Below are 14,237 nucleotides of genomic sequence, written 5' to 3'. Positions count from 1 at the left end.
TCTACATCTTCATTTAACAGAAAATAAATCTCAAAAAAAGAGATTACTCTCTAAATACCTGCCATTCATCATCAAGGGAAAATTAAGTAACTGCTTGCTTCTTGCTTCACCATTTCAATAATTCATAAGATTCTCCGGCAAAGGTTGCATCACTTAAATGTCTGAAGGTAAAATGTCTTTATAGTTGAATACACGTGGGTTGGTTCAAATAACTTACTTAGATGTTTTGTGAACTAAGTTATAGCCAATCTGAATGGGTTAAAACATCATTCCATGGGCGCCTGGGTGGCTCAGTTGGTTAGGCAACTGCCTTCGGCTCAGGTCGTGCTCCCAGAGTCCAGGGATTGAGTCCAGCATCAGTCTCCCAGCTCTGCAGGGAGTCTGCTTCTCCCTCTGATCTTCTCCCCTCTCATGCTATCTCTCGCTTTCTCTCTCTTTCTCTCTCTCAAATAAATAAATAAGTAAATAAATCTGAAAACAACAACAACAACAACCAAAAAACAAAAAGACAAAAAAAAGAACACATCATTCCACTACTAAACTCATTCCTGGCCAAAACTGAGAGACAAAAGAACTTTTTCTTTGGGGTCTTTTCAAGTCCTTATTTTGTCCCCTCACTCACCTCTCTACTTCCCTTTATTCCCACTGCCTGGTGCCCTATGCCATCCTCTGGATGTTCAGTGAGCATATTCCACAGTTAACTCCTTTTTCCCCCATGTTTGAATTGATTCTCTCTAAAATGTGATTAACTAATAATTTAGTCTGTGTTTACTCTCCCGCAGGTATTTGCCGTTTAAGAGTACATGAAAAAAAAGGGGGGAAAGGATGGACGGTTGTTAATACTAAGTAATCAGTCTTTTGTTATGATGATTCAGGAAGTGTAACAAATCAAAATAAAGAATTTCAAGCAGTTAGTATGGGACAGAAAATACTAGATTGGAAGACTTCTTAGACAAGTCCTCATTCCAACACGGTCCTATTAGAGGTTAATAAATAAGTAGAGCTAATCACCCCCTCCATTTTTCTTTGGTACCCTATAAATACCTTGATTATTTACTCACCAGTTGTAAAGTACTTCCTCCATTCATTCAAACTGAAATGTATGTCAAACAGGTATTCTGCTCTAGGCATTATCTTAGACCTAAATCTACAGTGGTAAAAAAAAGAACAGTGAATCTTGCTCTCATGGAGGGTCTAGTGGTAAACCATATAGTATGGAAGTAAAGAAACAAGTAAAAAGATCATTTCATATTATAAAGATTCATTAGGAAATAAACAAAGCACTGAGGTAGTATGTGCCAGGGGATGCTCCTTGAAAAAACTTCTCTCTAAAAAGCTAATTTTGACCTGAGATCCAAAGGTTGAGTATGACCCAGCCAGGCAAACAGATGGGAAAAGAACTTTTCAAGCAGAGGGAATAGCACTTGCAGAGGCTTTACCACAGGAAGATACTTGGCATATACCAGAAACACAAGGAAGGCTAGAGTGTTGGAGCATCACAAGAGGCTGAATGGTGTCTCGTGATTTTGGAGAGAGGCAAGACACTAGATTTTCTTCTCCGTGCCAGTGGAAATTCATGGAAAGAAATAATAGTATGAGGGTGAGGCCTAATCTGACTTACAGCATAAAAGATCACTTCAAAAAAGTATTATCCAAATCTCATCACCTATTAGAGACTGAATGTTGGTGTCCCCCCAAATTTATATGTTGAGATCTAATCCCCAGTGGTGGTGGGATGGGATGGTGGTAGAGAGATGGGACCTTTGGGTGGTGATTAAGTCATGAAGGCAGAACCCTCATGAATGGAATTGTACCCTTATAAAGGAGACCACAGAAATATCCTTCACCCCTCGTACCATGGGAGGTCACAGAGAGATGACTGTCTATGAATCAGAAAGCATGACTTCCCTCACCAGTTACCAGATCTGCCCGTGCCTTGATCTTGGACTCCCCAGCCTCCAGAACTGTTAGAAATAAATTTTTGTTGTTTATAAGCTACCCAGTCTATGGTATTCACTACAGCAGCGCAAATGAACTAAGACACCTACTTCTTACCATCTCCGCTGCTGAAACAGTGTATGCCCCCTTATCTCTCTCCTACGCTACTGCAGCTGCCTTCTAACACTTCATTCTTTCTTCCACTCTCAGCACCTACAGTCAATATTTCATATGACATAAAAAGTGATCTTTTAAAGGAAAAAGTCAGATCATATCACTACCTTACTTAGAACTCCTAAGTGGAATCCATCATATATAGAATAAATTTTAGTCTCTTTATCATGGCCTCTGAGACCCTAATAACCTGATCTCTACCTACCCTCTGACCTGATCTCCTCCTGCCTTCTTTCTCCCAGGGAATATTCAAAACTCATTCCTGCCTCAGAGCTTCTTCGTTAACACCTCCCCACCATCACCACTTGCCTGGTATGCTCTTCAAATTCTTTATTTATTTAGCTAGTTTTATCCCATCATTCAATTCTCAACTCAGATTCACTTTCACAAACATACATTTCTTGATCACCTCATTAAATTTCATTCCTCTCAATCTTGGCTGTTATGCTCTTTGGTCTTAAGACACTTTTACATGCTTAATAATTATTGAGAGTCCCAAAAAGCTTTGGTTTATGTGGACTATATCTATTAATATGTATTAATTTAAAGATTACAATTGAGATATTTTAGTTATATGTTTATTGGTTTGTTTTAAAATAATAATTACCTATACAGATCCAAAATAATTATATATATTCTTATGAAAGCAAAAAAAAATTGGATGAGAACCATGACAATGTTTAACATTTTTTAATAACTCTTTAATGTCTGGCTTTATAAAATAAGCTGATTTCTCATACTTGCTTCTATAGTCAATCTAATATAAAGTGGTCTCTTAAAGTGCATCAGTAAAATCCAGCCTCACACAGATATGTAGTTGGAAAAGGAGAGAACCTTCTAATAATTTTTCTGATGATTATAGATATTCTTTGATACTAAACCAAACTCAACAATTGAAAGTTTCTTAAAGGTTAATTGCAATATGGAATCTGAAATCCTATCAATAAACTTTTATGTTACATTAAAATCCATTGATCCATCTCTCACTTTGAATTTGATATTGTTACATCCTGGTCGTTTAGGAAATGTTGGCTCATTGCCTGATTGCAAACTATACTTTAAAGCTATGGTAACCAAAATAGTATTGGCATAAAAACAAATATATAGATCAATGGAATAGAATAGAGAGTCCAGAAATAAACTTGTGCACATGTGGTCAATTATTTACAATAAAGCAGTTGAGAATATACAATGGCAAAAGGACAGTCTCTTCAAAAAATGATGTTGGAACAATAAATTTGGACTTAATTCTGGGAAAAAAAAAAGGTCCTGGAAAAACTGGACAGCTACATACAAAACAATGAAACTGAATGACTATTTTTCTTTTCTTTTAAGATTTATTTATTTATTTATTTATTTATCTGACAGAAAAAGAGAAAGAGAGCACAAGCAATGGGAGCAGGAGGCAGAGGGAAAGGGAGTAGCAATCTCCTCACTGAGCAGGGAGCCCCAAGCAGGACTTGATCTCAGGGCCCTGAGATCATGACCTGAGCTGAAGACAGACCCTTAACTGACTGAGCCACCCAGGGGCCCCTTTTTTGCCATACACAAAAACTAACTCAAAATGGATTGAGGACTTGAACACAGACCCAAAATCATAAACCCCAGAAGAAAACATGGGCAGTAATCTCACTCACCCCAGGCTTAGAGATAATTTTTTGGATTTGACACCAAAAGCAAAAGCAACAAAAGTAAAAATAAGCAAGTGGGACTACATCAATTGAAAAAGCTTCGGCACAAAAAGAAAACAATCAGCAAAATGAAAAGGCAATCTACCAAATGAAAGAAATATTTGTAAACTATCTGATAAAGGTTTAATATGCAAAATATATAAGGAACTCCTACAACTCAATAGCAAAAAATAACCCAACAATCTAATTTTAAAATGGGCAGAGTATCTGAACAGACATTTATCTTTAGAAGAAATACAAATAGCTAATAGGCACATGAAAATGTGTTCAATATCACTAATCATCCAGAGAAATGTAAATGAAACTCACAATGCAATATCTCCTCATACCTGTTAGAATGGGTATTATCAAAAAGATAAAAAATAAGAAATGTCAGTAAGGATGTGGAAAAAAAGGGAACCCTAGCACACTGTTGGTGGGAATATAGACTGATACAGCTATTATGTAAAATAATATGGAGCCTCCTCAAAAAATTAAAAATAGGACTACCACATGATCCAGCAATTCTACTGCTGGGTATTTATGCAAAGTTCATGAAATCACTCTCTCAAAAAGATATCTGCACCCTCATATTTATTGTAGCATTATTTATAACAGTGAAGACATGGAAACAACGTAAATATCCATTGACAGATGAATGGATAAAGAAGTTGTAGTATACACAAGGACATACACACACACACACACACACACACACACACACACACGGGAATATTAGTCACCCATGAAAAAGAATGAGACCTTACCATTTGCAAGAACATATGTACTCCTAGAGGTATTATGCTAAGTAAGTAAGTCAGATAAATACCATATTTCACTTATATATGGACTCTAAAACACAAAACAAATGAATGAACAAACCAGAAACAGACTCTCAGATATAGGAACAAAGTATTGGTTACCAGAGAGAAGAGGACTGGAAGGCAGGTGAAATGGGTGAAGGAAATTAAAAGGTACAAACTTCCATTTATAAAAGTACACAATGGGGTTGTGATGTACAGCATAGGAAATTAAGTCAATAATATTTTGTAACTTTGTATGGTGACAGATGACAACCAGACTTGGGATCATTTTGTAATATATAAATATTATATATTTGTATATAATATTTTATATAATATATAAAATATATATCAAATCACCATGATGTACATCTAAAACTAATAGGATAGTATGTATCAATTATATTTCAATTTTTAAAAAAAGAAACAACTATCATGTATAAAATTTTTGAATATTGTTAAAGTGAAATTATTAAAGAAAGAGATAAAGAAAAATAAAATAAAATATAAACTTTTTAGAAAAAGCAATGAAAAAAGCAATACATTGAGTGCTTAAATGTAGAAATCAAGAGTAAATGAGTCCTTTATATGGGATAAAATTTCCAGCAACTATTGTACACGTTGATTCAAAAAGTGTTATAAATTGAACAATGTTGGTTTTCAAAAAGGAAGATCATGTGTGCAGGAAAGTAATGCTCAGTGACTGAAAACAAATATCTAGAAACAACAATGACACTGATATCAAAGATACATAAAGAGTTTGAATGAGATAGGGATGCCTGGGTGGTTCAGTCAATTAAGTATCTGCCTCCAGCTTGGGTCATGATCCCAGAGTCCTAGGAGTAAGTCCTTCATCTGATTCCTTGCTCAGCAGTGAGCCTGCTTCTCCTTTGCCTTCCACTCACACCGGTTGTACTTTTTTTTCCCCTCTGACAAATAAATTAATAAAATCTTTAAAAAAGAGAGTTTGAATGAAATATTTTTTAAAAATTAGGGAAAGGAATATTTTTTTTTTAAAGATTTTATTTATTTGTCAGAGAGAGAGAGGGAGAGAGCGAGCACAGGCAGACGGAATGGCAGCAGAGGCAGAGGGAGAAGCAGGCTCCCTGCTGAGCAAGGAGCCCGATGTGGGACTCGATCCCAGGACGCTGGGATCATGACCTGAGCCGAAGGCAGCTGCTTAACCAACTGAGCCACCCAGGCGTCCCTGGAAAGGAATATTTTAAAATAAGTCATTTCAAATTTGTATGTAACTAAATAAGTATATATACTTTTAAAATCGATTTTGGAATATTTCATCTGCATTCCTAAAAGCTTATACACTCACATTTCTACTTGAGGTTGCCTATATCTATGCACACATGGTAAGGCTTAATCAGCTAACTTCTGGGATCCAATGATGTAATCTAATTATATACAACCCATGAAAAGGGCATAGTTAAAATAAATCAGGACAAATATATATTATGGAATACCATGTAGCCATTAGAAACTATGGAGAAATTATTTATTGACCAAACATGTCATATATTAATGAGTGGAAAAACCATGTATGATAGGGTCTTATATATGAAAATTTGTTATATATTACATAAATATATAAATAGATATCTGTGAGAATTCACACATGTTAACAGTAATCTCTTTGTGATATGCTACCAAGTGATTTTTATATTTCTTGCTATACTTTCTATGTATTTTTTTTCAAGAATCCTGTCACTTACAAAACTGATAAAAAAATTTTTTAAAGAAAATTACTTACCTTTCAGATATCATACCAATTCTTACAAAATTACTATTTCTCAATGATAGTAGTAACTACCATTGGTAACTATCATGGTAACTATCCCTGACTTTAATTTCAGTGGCCTTTATATTTGTTGGTAACATCAAAGAGAAGAAAAGAAAAAGGAAACCTCCTAAATCCTAACAATCCACTGAAGAATCTATAAATGCATGAGATTTTGGCCCAGTGTAGCTCCATGTGAATCTGCTGCTTTACATCAAACTATAATTAATATACCTACACTTTGGTGCCCACTCTCTGACTTATTTTGTAAATACCAATTGACTATATACTATAGTAGATGTCATGGCAATTTCAATGGTGCATATACTATGATCACTGGAGTCTAAAATGCCATGTTCTCAAATAAACACAATTAAAGGCAGAATGGGAAAGTGTTCTGTAAGGGGATGTACCTGCTATAAAAGTTCCAAATTGAAGATCACTTCTAACCTCACTGAGCAAAGGCATTTAAAGACAGTTGTAATCTCTCCTTCTATTTTCAATGATAGCCTAGATGGATATAGTATTCTGGGCTCAGATAAAGGACTAGTGTCCAGAATCTATAAAGAACTTAGCAAACTCAACACCCAAAGAACAAATAATCCAATCAAGAAATGGGCAGAGGACATGAACAGACATTTCTGCAAAGAAGACATCCAGATGGCCAACAGACACATGAAAAAGTGCTCCATATCACTCGGCATCAGGGAAATACAAATCAAAACCACAATGCAATATCACCTCACACCAGTCAGAATGGCTAAAATCAACAAGTCAGGAAATGACAGATGCTGGCGAGGATGCGGAGAAAGGGGAACCCTCCTACACTGTTGGTGGGAATGCAAGCTGGTGCAACCTCTCTGGAAAACAGCATGGAGGTGCCTCAAAATGTTGAAAATAGAACTGCCCTATGACCCAGCAATTGCACTATTGGGTATTTACCCTAAAGATACAAACGTAGTGATCCAAAGGGGCACGTGTACCCGAATGTTTATAGCAGCAATGTCCACAATAGCCAAACTATGGAAAGAATCTAGATGTCCATCAACAGATGAATGGATCAAGAAGATGTGGTATATATACACAATGGAATACTATGCAGCCATCAAAAGAAATGAAATCTTGCCATTTGCGACAACATGGATGGAACTAGAGCGCATCATGCTTAGCGAAATAAGTCAAGCAGAGAAAGACAACTATCATATGATCTCCCTGATATGAGGAAGTGGTGATGCAACATGGGGGCTTAAGTGGGTACGAGAAGAATAAATGAAAGAAGATGGGATTGGGAGGGAGACAAACCATAAGTGACTCTTAATCTCACAAAACAAACTGAGGGTTGCTGGGGGGAGGGGGTTTGGGAGAAGGGGGTGGGATTATGGACATTGGGGAGGGTATGTGCTTTGGTGAGTGCTGTGAAGTGTGTAAACCTGGTGATTCACACACCTGTACCCCTGGGGATAAAAATATATGTTTATAAAAAATAAAAAATTATATCAAAAAAAAAAAGAAGCAAAAAAAAAAAGGCAGTTGTAGTGTTTAAGCTGGTGTTTGAGCCAGGGATGGATCAACATTCAAGGATATTTCTGATGGATGGACAGAGAAAAGACATCCCGCCAGAGAAGGGATGAAATCCAATGCACATATTTAAGATGTATAAGAAACATATACTCACTTTCTGCAATAACTTCTAATTCCAAGCCCTTACACTATGGACCAATAGAAAAACTGCTTGTATCCTTTTCCAAGTTATATGTAGTGCCAAGGCCCTGGGAATTGTGGGTGTGATGGTTAATACAGAGTGGTCTGATCCATACAAGTGAATTGCCACTGAAGCATCCTTTATCTCTGAAGTCATAACCCCTTCAGTTTTTATGGCTCTTCACCATTACCATTCCGTGAATACGGGACAGTAATCAGATATGATGCCAGAAAATTTCCATCTACCTAAAAATGGAAAAGCAGCCACCTCCTCTCTAGAGTGCCCTAATGGTACTGGTCTCCAGTTTCTGGTCTCCACAAGTCTCCAGTTTCTCTGTCCCCTTCCTCCCTTCCTATCCTGAGGAAACTTATTTCTCTTCTGGGGTGAGTTATAGACATGCTCTCCTCCCAGCTTCTGGTCAAGGAATTGTTCCTTTTCCATAAATCCTCTTTCCAAGAAGATTTAGAATTTTGAAACACAAAGTTCAGAGACTTTCACAACACATATCTATTTCATGTCCTGCTATAGTGTTCATCCCCTAAGGCAATGAACCCAAAACTGACTGCTTGCTTGAATAAGCAGAAGAGAAAGGGAAAAATACAGTGAGGAAAAAACACAGAAGAATATTTCAAATATTATGTGAGCTACAATATTTTAAAAGGCTTTTGGTCAAGTCCTTATATCACAAGTAAAAATAAAGCTCAGCTGTATATCAAGAAAAACTTTCCCTGAGGGATTAACCTGGAGAAATTCTCTTCCTTCCCTGTGGAGTTATTATAGGCAAGAAAAGGACTTCCACAATACTCGTCTATCTGAAAGCACAAAAAAAGTAACTTGCTCACATACCAGTCTTAAGTTCAAATTATGTTGTAACTTTTACAGTTACGGGAAAAGTGAGCTCAATAAATCATTAAGTCACATTCAGTAGAAAGACCCAATAAAAGTCATTAGCTCTAAGAACACTGGCTATGTCAATATTAAATCACTTACTTATGGTATAGCCAGAAAGTCCTAGAACTAGGTTCTCTTACTGTGGCCTCTAAGCAAATTCAGCAACAGGTAAGATACCACCCATGTTTGGGCCGGGAGGGGGGGGGCGCCTTTATGTAGAGAATGCACCATTATTGCCACCTAGTGGTAGCATTGAATAAAATCCTGAGATTTGGGTCTTCTGCACGGAGGAAACACCAGAGGAAAGCACCACATTGGTATCTACATGTTTTGACCAGGGAAACAAAGAGCTGTCTTCAAGAACACGCAGCAGCCTGATATCCTGTAAATAGCACCATGTCTGATTTTCATCGCATTCAAGTATTAGAACCTATCTTGCATAAGTATGCTCTAACTTCTCTCAATTTTTTGTACAATTTATATTATTCAATTTCATTTCATTCCTGTAATTACTAAAATTGCTCTGTATCTTCTTCAGTGTCCAAACTTATCACTCAGAATCTCCTCAATAACAATATCACAGATAAAGAAGGTCCAGCAGGCTGGATGCATAGTCATAGGACCAGACCCCAAAGCAAGTTTCCATTTGAGGCCTCTGATGTGCTCTCTCCCCTTGTTACAAGAATTTGGGGAACTACAGGTAATTATTAAAGAATTTTCTTGCTGGAAGAACACTTATTACTTTACTGATGAGGAAACTGAAATCCAAAGAAGTTTTAATATTTTCAGTTTGCCATTCTTAACCAGTGGCATATCTGAAACTAGATGCCAAACTTTTAAATTTCTGGTCCAGTACTCTTTCCATGTAATGCCACAGTATCAAACTTCCCTGTAGAATATTTTCAGCATAAAAAAGCAGACTGGCCAAGTGGAGGAAGAACAAGGTTCAGAGAAAATTGCTATGAGTCTTGGCCCAGGTCCTAAACTTAAGTTTGCAGAATGGGATAACATTTAATTTGTAATCAACAAAGCCTGCCTCCCAATGAAGTTTTCATCATTAAGCAATGTTTCACACTGCTTTTCAGCCCTGCAGTTATTGGACTGTGCACCACAGAATCATATTTGCTGCTGTTTTATTAGTTTTATATACTGCTCAGCATCCAAGCATGTTGCACATATATCCCCCTTCCCATCCTGTTCCCAGTACACCCTGGATTTGTGTATTCTATTATTTTCTTATCATGAGTTTATGATTATTATCTTAGGTATATTTTTAAGACTAAGTTATACTTCATGCTACAGGGAAAAATTTCTTCAAACATAATTATTGATTTGCATCTTACAGAGGAAATAATGACAAATTCTCTCCCAAATGGAGAAATCATCAAAAGATGAACAAAATTTTTCTAATATCCTTCTACTATACACACAAGCTAAGCCAAAATCTTAGCAGTTTGTTAGTATTTATTTTCTGTTATTTATTGTTCTTCCTCATCTGAAAGGAGAATCCTCACATTAAGGAAAAAGAAATTTTATATATTTTTAAACCAACCTTCCATAAATACAGGTGCTTTTCTAATGAATGAAAATAAGGTTGATTCTGTAGTTATGTTATAATTAAAATAATAAATGTTTAAAATCCAGTAGTCCTTTTGCTATTTCTCTCAATTCTCTTTCTTTTTCAGTTTCTGACTGCGATTTTTCTAAGCTAGCTATACTTAGCTTTACCATTTTCACCTCAGGTAAAGTTGATTCAAACTTCTGTGCTTTATTTTTTTTTTTTATCTAGTTACACATTCAGAAGAACATACATAGTTCAAGAGAAAAATATGGAGTCCAATATTCCAATCACTTAAACCTTCTGGAAAATAAATGCTTTCCTATGCTCTCTGTAATAATGAGTGCATGGCCTTTTACACCAGGGTGAAAGGTGAAAATTTACAAGTCACAATCTTGACAACCCTGAAGCTAATGAGGGCAAGCATCTGTGCTAACGTAAGCTAGTCAGCATGGTACTTTCCTACAGGAAACAGCCAAGAGTCATTATTAAATCTCAAATGTTATAACTGGAGACTTAACAGCCTCACCCCAAGCCATTTTTATTTCCTTGCCTAAATACACTTTGCTAGAATTCCCTCTTCTCTGAAGAGAAATTCATTGGCCAAATGGGACTTAAGCCTTCCTTCACTGGTCGAGTAAACAGTGTTCCTAGGTTATGTGCCACTCACCCCCTCAAGTGTTTTGGGGCATAATTTCTTTCATCCAAGGACCCTCAGCATCGCCTTTCTATAGTTCACACCAAGAAATAAAGATGATGATAAACTGAGCCATTAATTTGTAACTCTTTTATTAATTGAGATCACATTCAAGAATGAGAAAATAGGGCACCTGGGTGGCTCAGTGGGTTAAGCTCTGCCTTGGCTCAGGTCATGATCTCAGGGTCTTGGGATCGAGGCCCACATTGGTCTCTTTGTTCAGCAGGGAGCCTGCTTTCCCTGTCTCTCTTTGCCTGTCTCTCTGCCTGTCAAATAAGTAAATAAATAAATCTTTAAAAAAAAAAAGAATGAGAAAATATTTGACTAAGAAAAATAAACCAGCTTTCTACATACCCTGTTCTTTGCAGTACATACTATCTGTTCCCAGAGTAAGCTGAATAAATGCCATTTTCATGATGATCATACCGACCATAAAGTAGCTTTAAAACCATTTCATGGCCTTCTTTGCCTCACCAGCCCTCTGTCCCCCACTGCCACCACTATTACATAAAGCTCTGAAAGAGTGCAGTTTAGGCCCTTTTTGAAAAAACATTTCAGATGATAACATTTACTAAATTGCAACTCCTGTCCAGTTTCCCCCTAGATAAAAATAGCTGCCAGTTTGACCACAAATTTAGAACTCAGTAGTTAGGAATTTCTTCGAAACAGAGATGGATCATGAAAGAAATTGAAAACATTGCTAGCATTTCCTCTCTGTCTCCATGACAAACTGAGTAGTTTCTGAATCAGTGGTAGAGGAGGAGGAAGCTAGGCCTGAAATTTTCTATGTACCTGATTCACCCATGGAGTACTTGGAGTACAACAGATTATAAGAAGCAAGAGAAAGGGCACATATGGTTCCAAACTAAGAATGCTACCTCTAATTTCTGGTAATAAGAGAATTGCAAGATATTTTTTGGCATGGTATCCAAACCCAGTTTGAATGCAAAGTAAAAATGTTCAAAAGAAAGATGCTTTAGGCTATATCTAGGAAACTCTTCATGAGTAGCATATGCTTGTCGTTAATGTAATCTATCCAAACAAGAGAGCCCTGTTGCATCAGACAGCTGTGTCTGTTCTGAGGGCCCAGGTACTGCTCTAGCAGAGAACGTCCTCACTGATAATAGAAAGAGAAAGCTTGATGCCTGCTCAGAAAAGACATTCCCCCGTGGATAGAAAGGAAAACAACATGAGAAGGAAAATGTCACTACTGAGCCAGTCACCTCTGACTCGCTCTAACTGCAGATATTCCTTCCCTTCTTTGCCTCTCTTTGTTTCTTACTTTCCGTTTCTTCACTCTGCCATCTCTTTGAACTTTTGATGAATATTCATGTATCCTTAGTGTTAGACTGTGCTATGATTAAGAACAGACTGAATTACTTAATATAGCCTCTTTCCATAAAGGAAGCATTTGGGTGAGCAAGTCATACATGTCAATGAGGGACATTTTATCATAAAGGCCAATGAAATAAAACTGTAGATCTAGACCCACACGGAAAATTAATTGCCTTATCACAACTGAAGCATCCCCATTCCTTAAATGTAATTGGGAGACACAGCCAAGTCACAATTCCTCCAACCTAGAGGCTCACCTGTTTGTCAGCTCATAAGTTGCAGTTATAGATCAAATATTTACTGAGGTGAGCTTTGTACTAGGCATAGGATAAAATAGAGGAATGGGCTGACACGAGCTTTACACTCCAAACTAAGAGTCTAGGAAATGCGTTTTCTGCAGCTAATAAAAGCCTTCCGTTCACTGACATCTATTAAAACACAAGCCACTCGGGCAGCACCTAAGGAGATGAGTAACAGCTGAAATCCACCATGCACTCTGCTCTCCAAAACTCTGTCCCACCCAAAAGGGAAACATTTCAAAAAGCCATACAAAGGGAGCACCAGGGAGCCACAGCCCTGCATTAAAGCAGTTCCCTTCCATAGGAGTTACTGCATTTGCCCTTGCCCTGGAGTTTCTCTGTACTGCAGAAGCCACACTCACCTGTCAGACCTCAGCCACGGCCCTGCAGGTGAGGACTAGGGTGAATTCATGTAGACAGGCATATTCAACTTAGAAAAGAATGCAAAAATCTACACACTAGAAGGACAATAATAGTGCAGCTAGTCTCAGATTTCTTAAGGGTTTTTACTTAAGCCACTGTTTCTTAGGTGTCATTTTATTTTAAAGTCTCAGTCCAGTTTTTCCTCTCTGAGCTAATAAGCATTCTGAAGTCCAGAATTCTTTGTGCAGGGTCTATCTGCTGTATTATGCATTTTTCCCTCCTAATGAGGGCGGGAGCCTTCTTCCAACTGACTCACTACACCCCTAGACTTATAATTAGTAAATATGCCAAAAAAGCAAAACAAAAATAAAGGGGCTAAGAAGGAAACCAAGTTTCAGTGAATGATTTGCACATAAAGATGTGGAATTTCTTTCATACAGCTGATCTGCTCCTAGCCAGTTCTGCAGATTATAGGGGATAGAAATAGCACATTTTTGTCACTTGTCTGCTGCCTCTGTTGCAAAGATAAATCCTTAATTGGCAAGCCTTTAACGTCTAATGGCATTTTATGTTATGGTCTGTTAGAAATAATCTGTTCAGGCTTTGTGACAAAGTTGTTTTACAAATCCCTACCAGTACAGTACAGTACGCATTATCAGGTTTTATCAGGGAAAAACCTAATAATGTGTATGTTCTTATTTTGGTATTTAAAAAATTTACACTAGCTTTCATCACAACAAATTCTGATCTTGCATTTGAAAACACAATTCTTAGCCTTCTTTTGATTACAAAAGTCTAGAGGTAAAAGTTTCTAAAAGTTAGTGTAACACATAGTTCTCTGACAGGTTACTGACAACCTGGTTCTTCCATGAATTGTTTGAAATCTGCAAGGTATTGCATCCAAAACTCCAGAGTATTTTGTATTTTAACCCACATCTTGGATTGCCTCCCATGGCCCAATGATTGAAAAGCAACTAGAAAGAGTACCTGAATCCAGTTTTCATCTATGCTTAAACAC

Source organism: Mustela putorius, unplaced genomic scaffold (genome assembly GCF_011764305.1).
Source record: "Mustela putorius furo isolate JIRA1106 unplaced genomic scaffold, ASM1176430v1.1 tig00000129_pilon_pilon_pilon, whole genome shotgun sequence".
NCBI lineage: Eukaryota > Metazoa > Chordata > Mammalia > Carnivora > Mustelidae > Mustela > Mustela putorius.
This window is presented reverse-complemented; position numbering follows the sequence as displayed.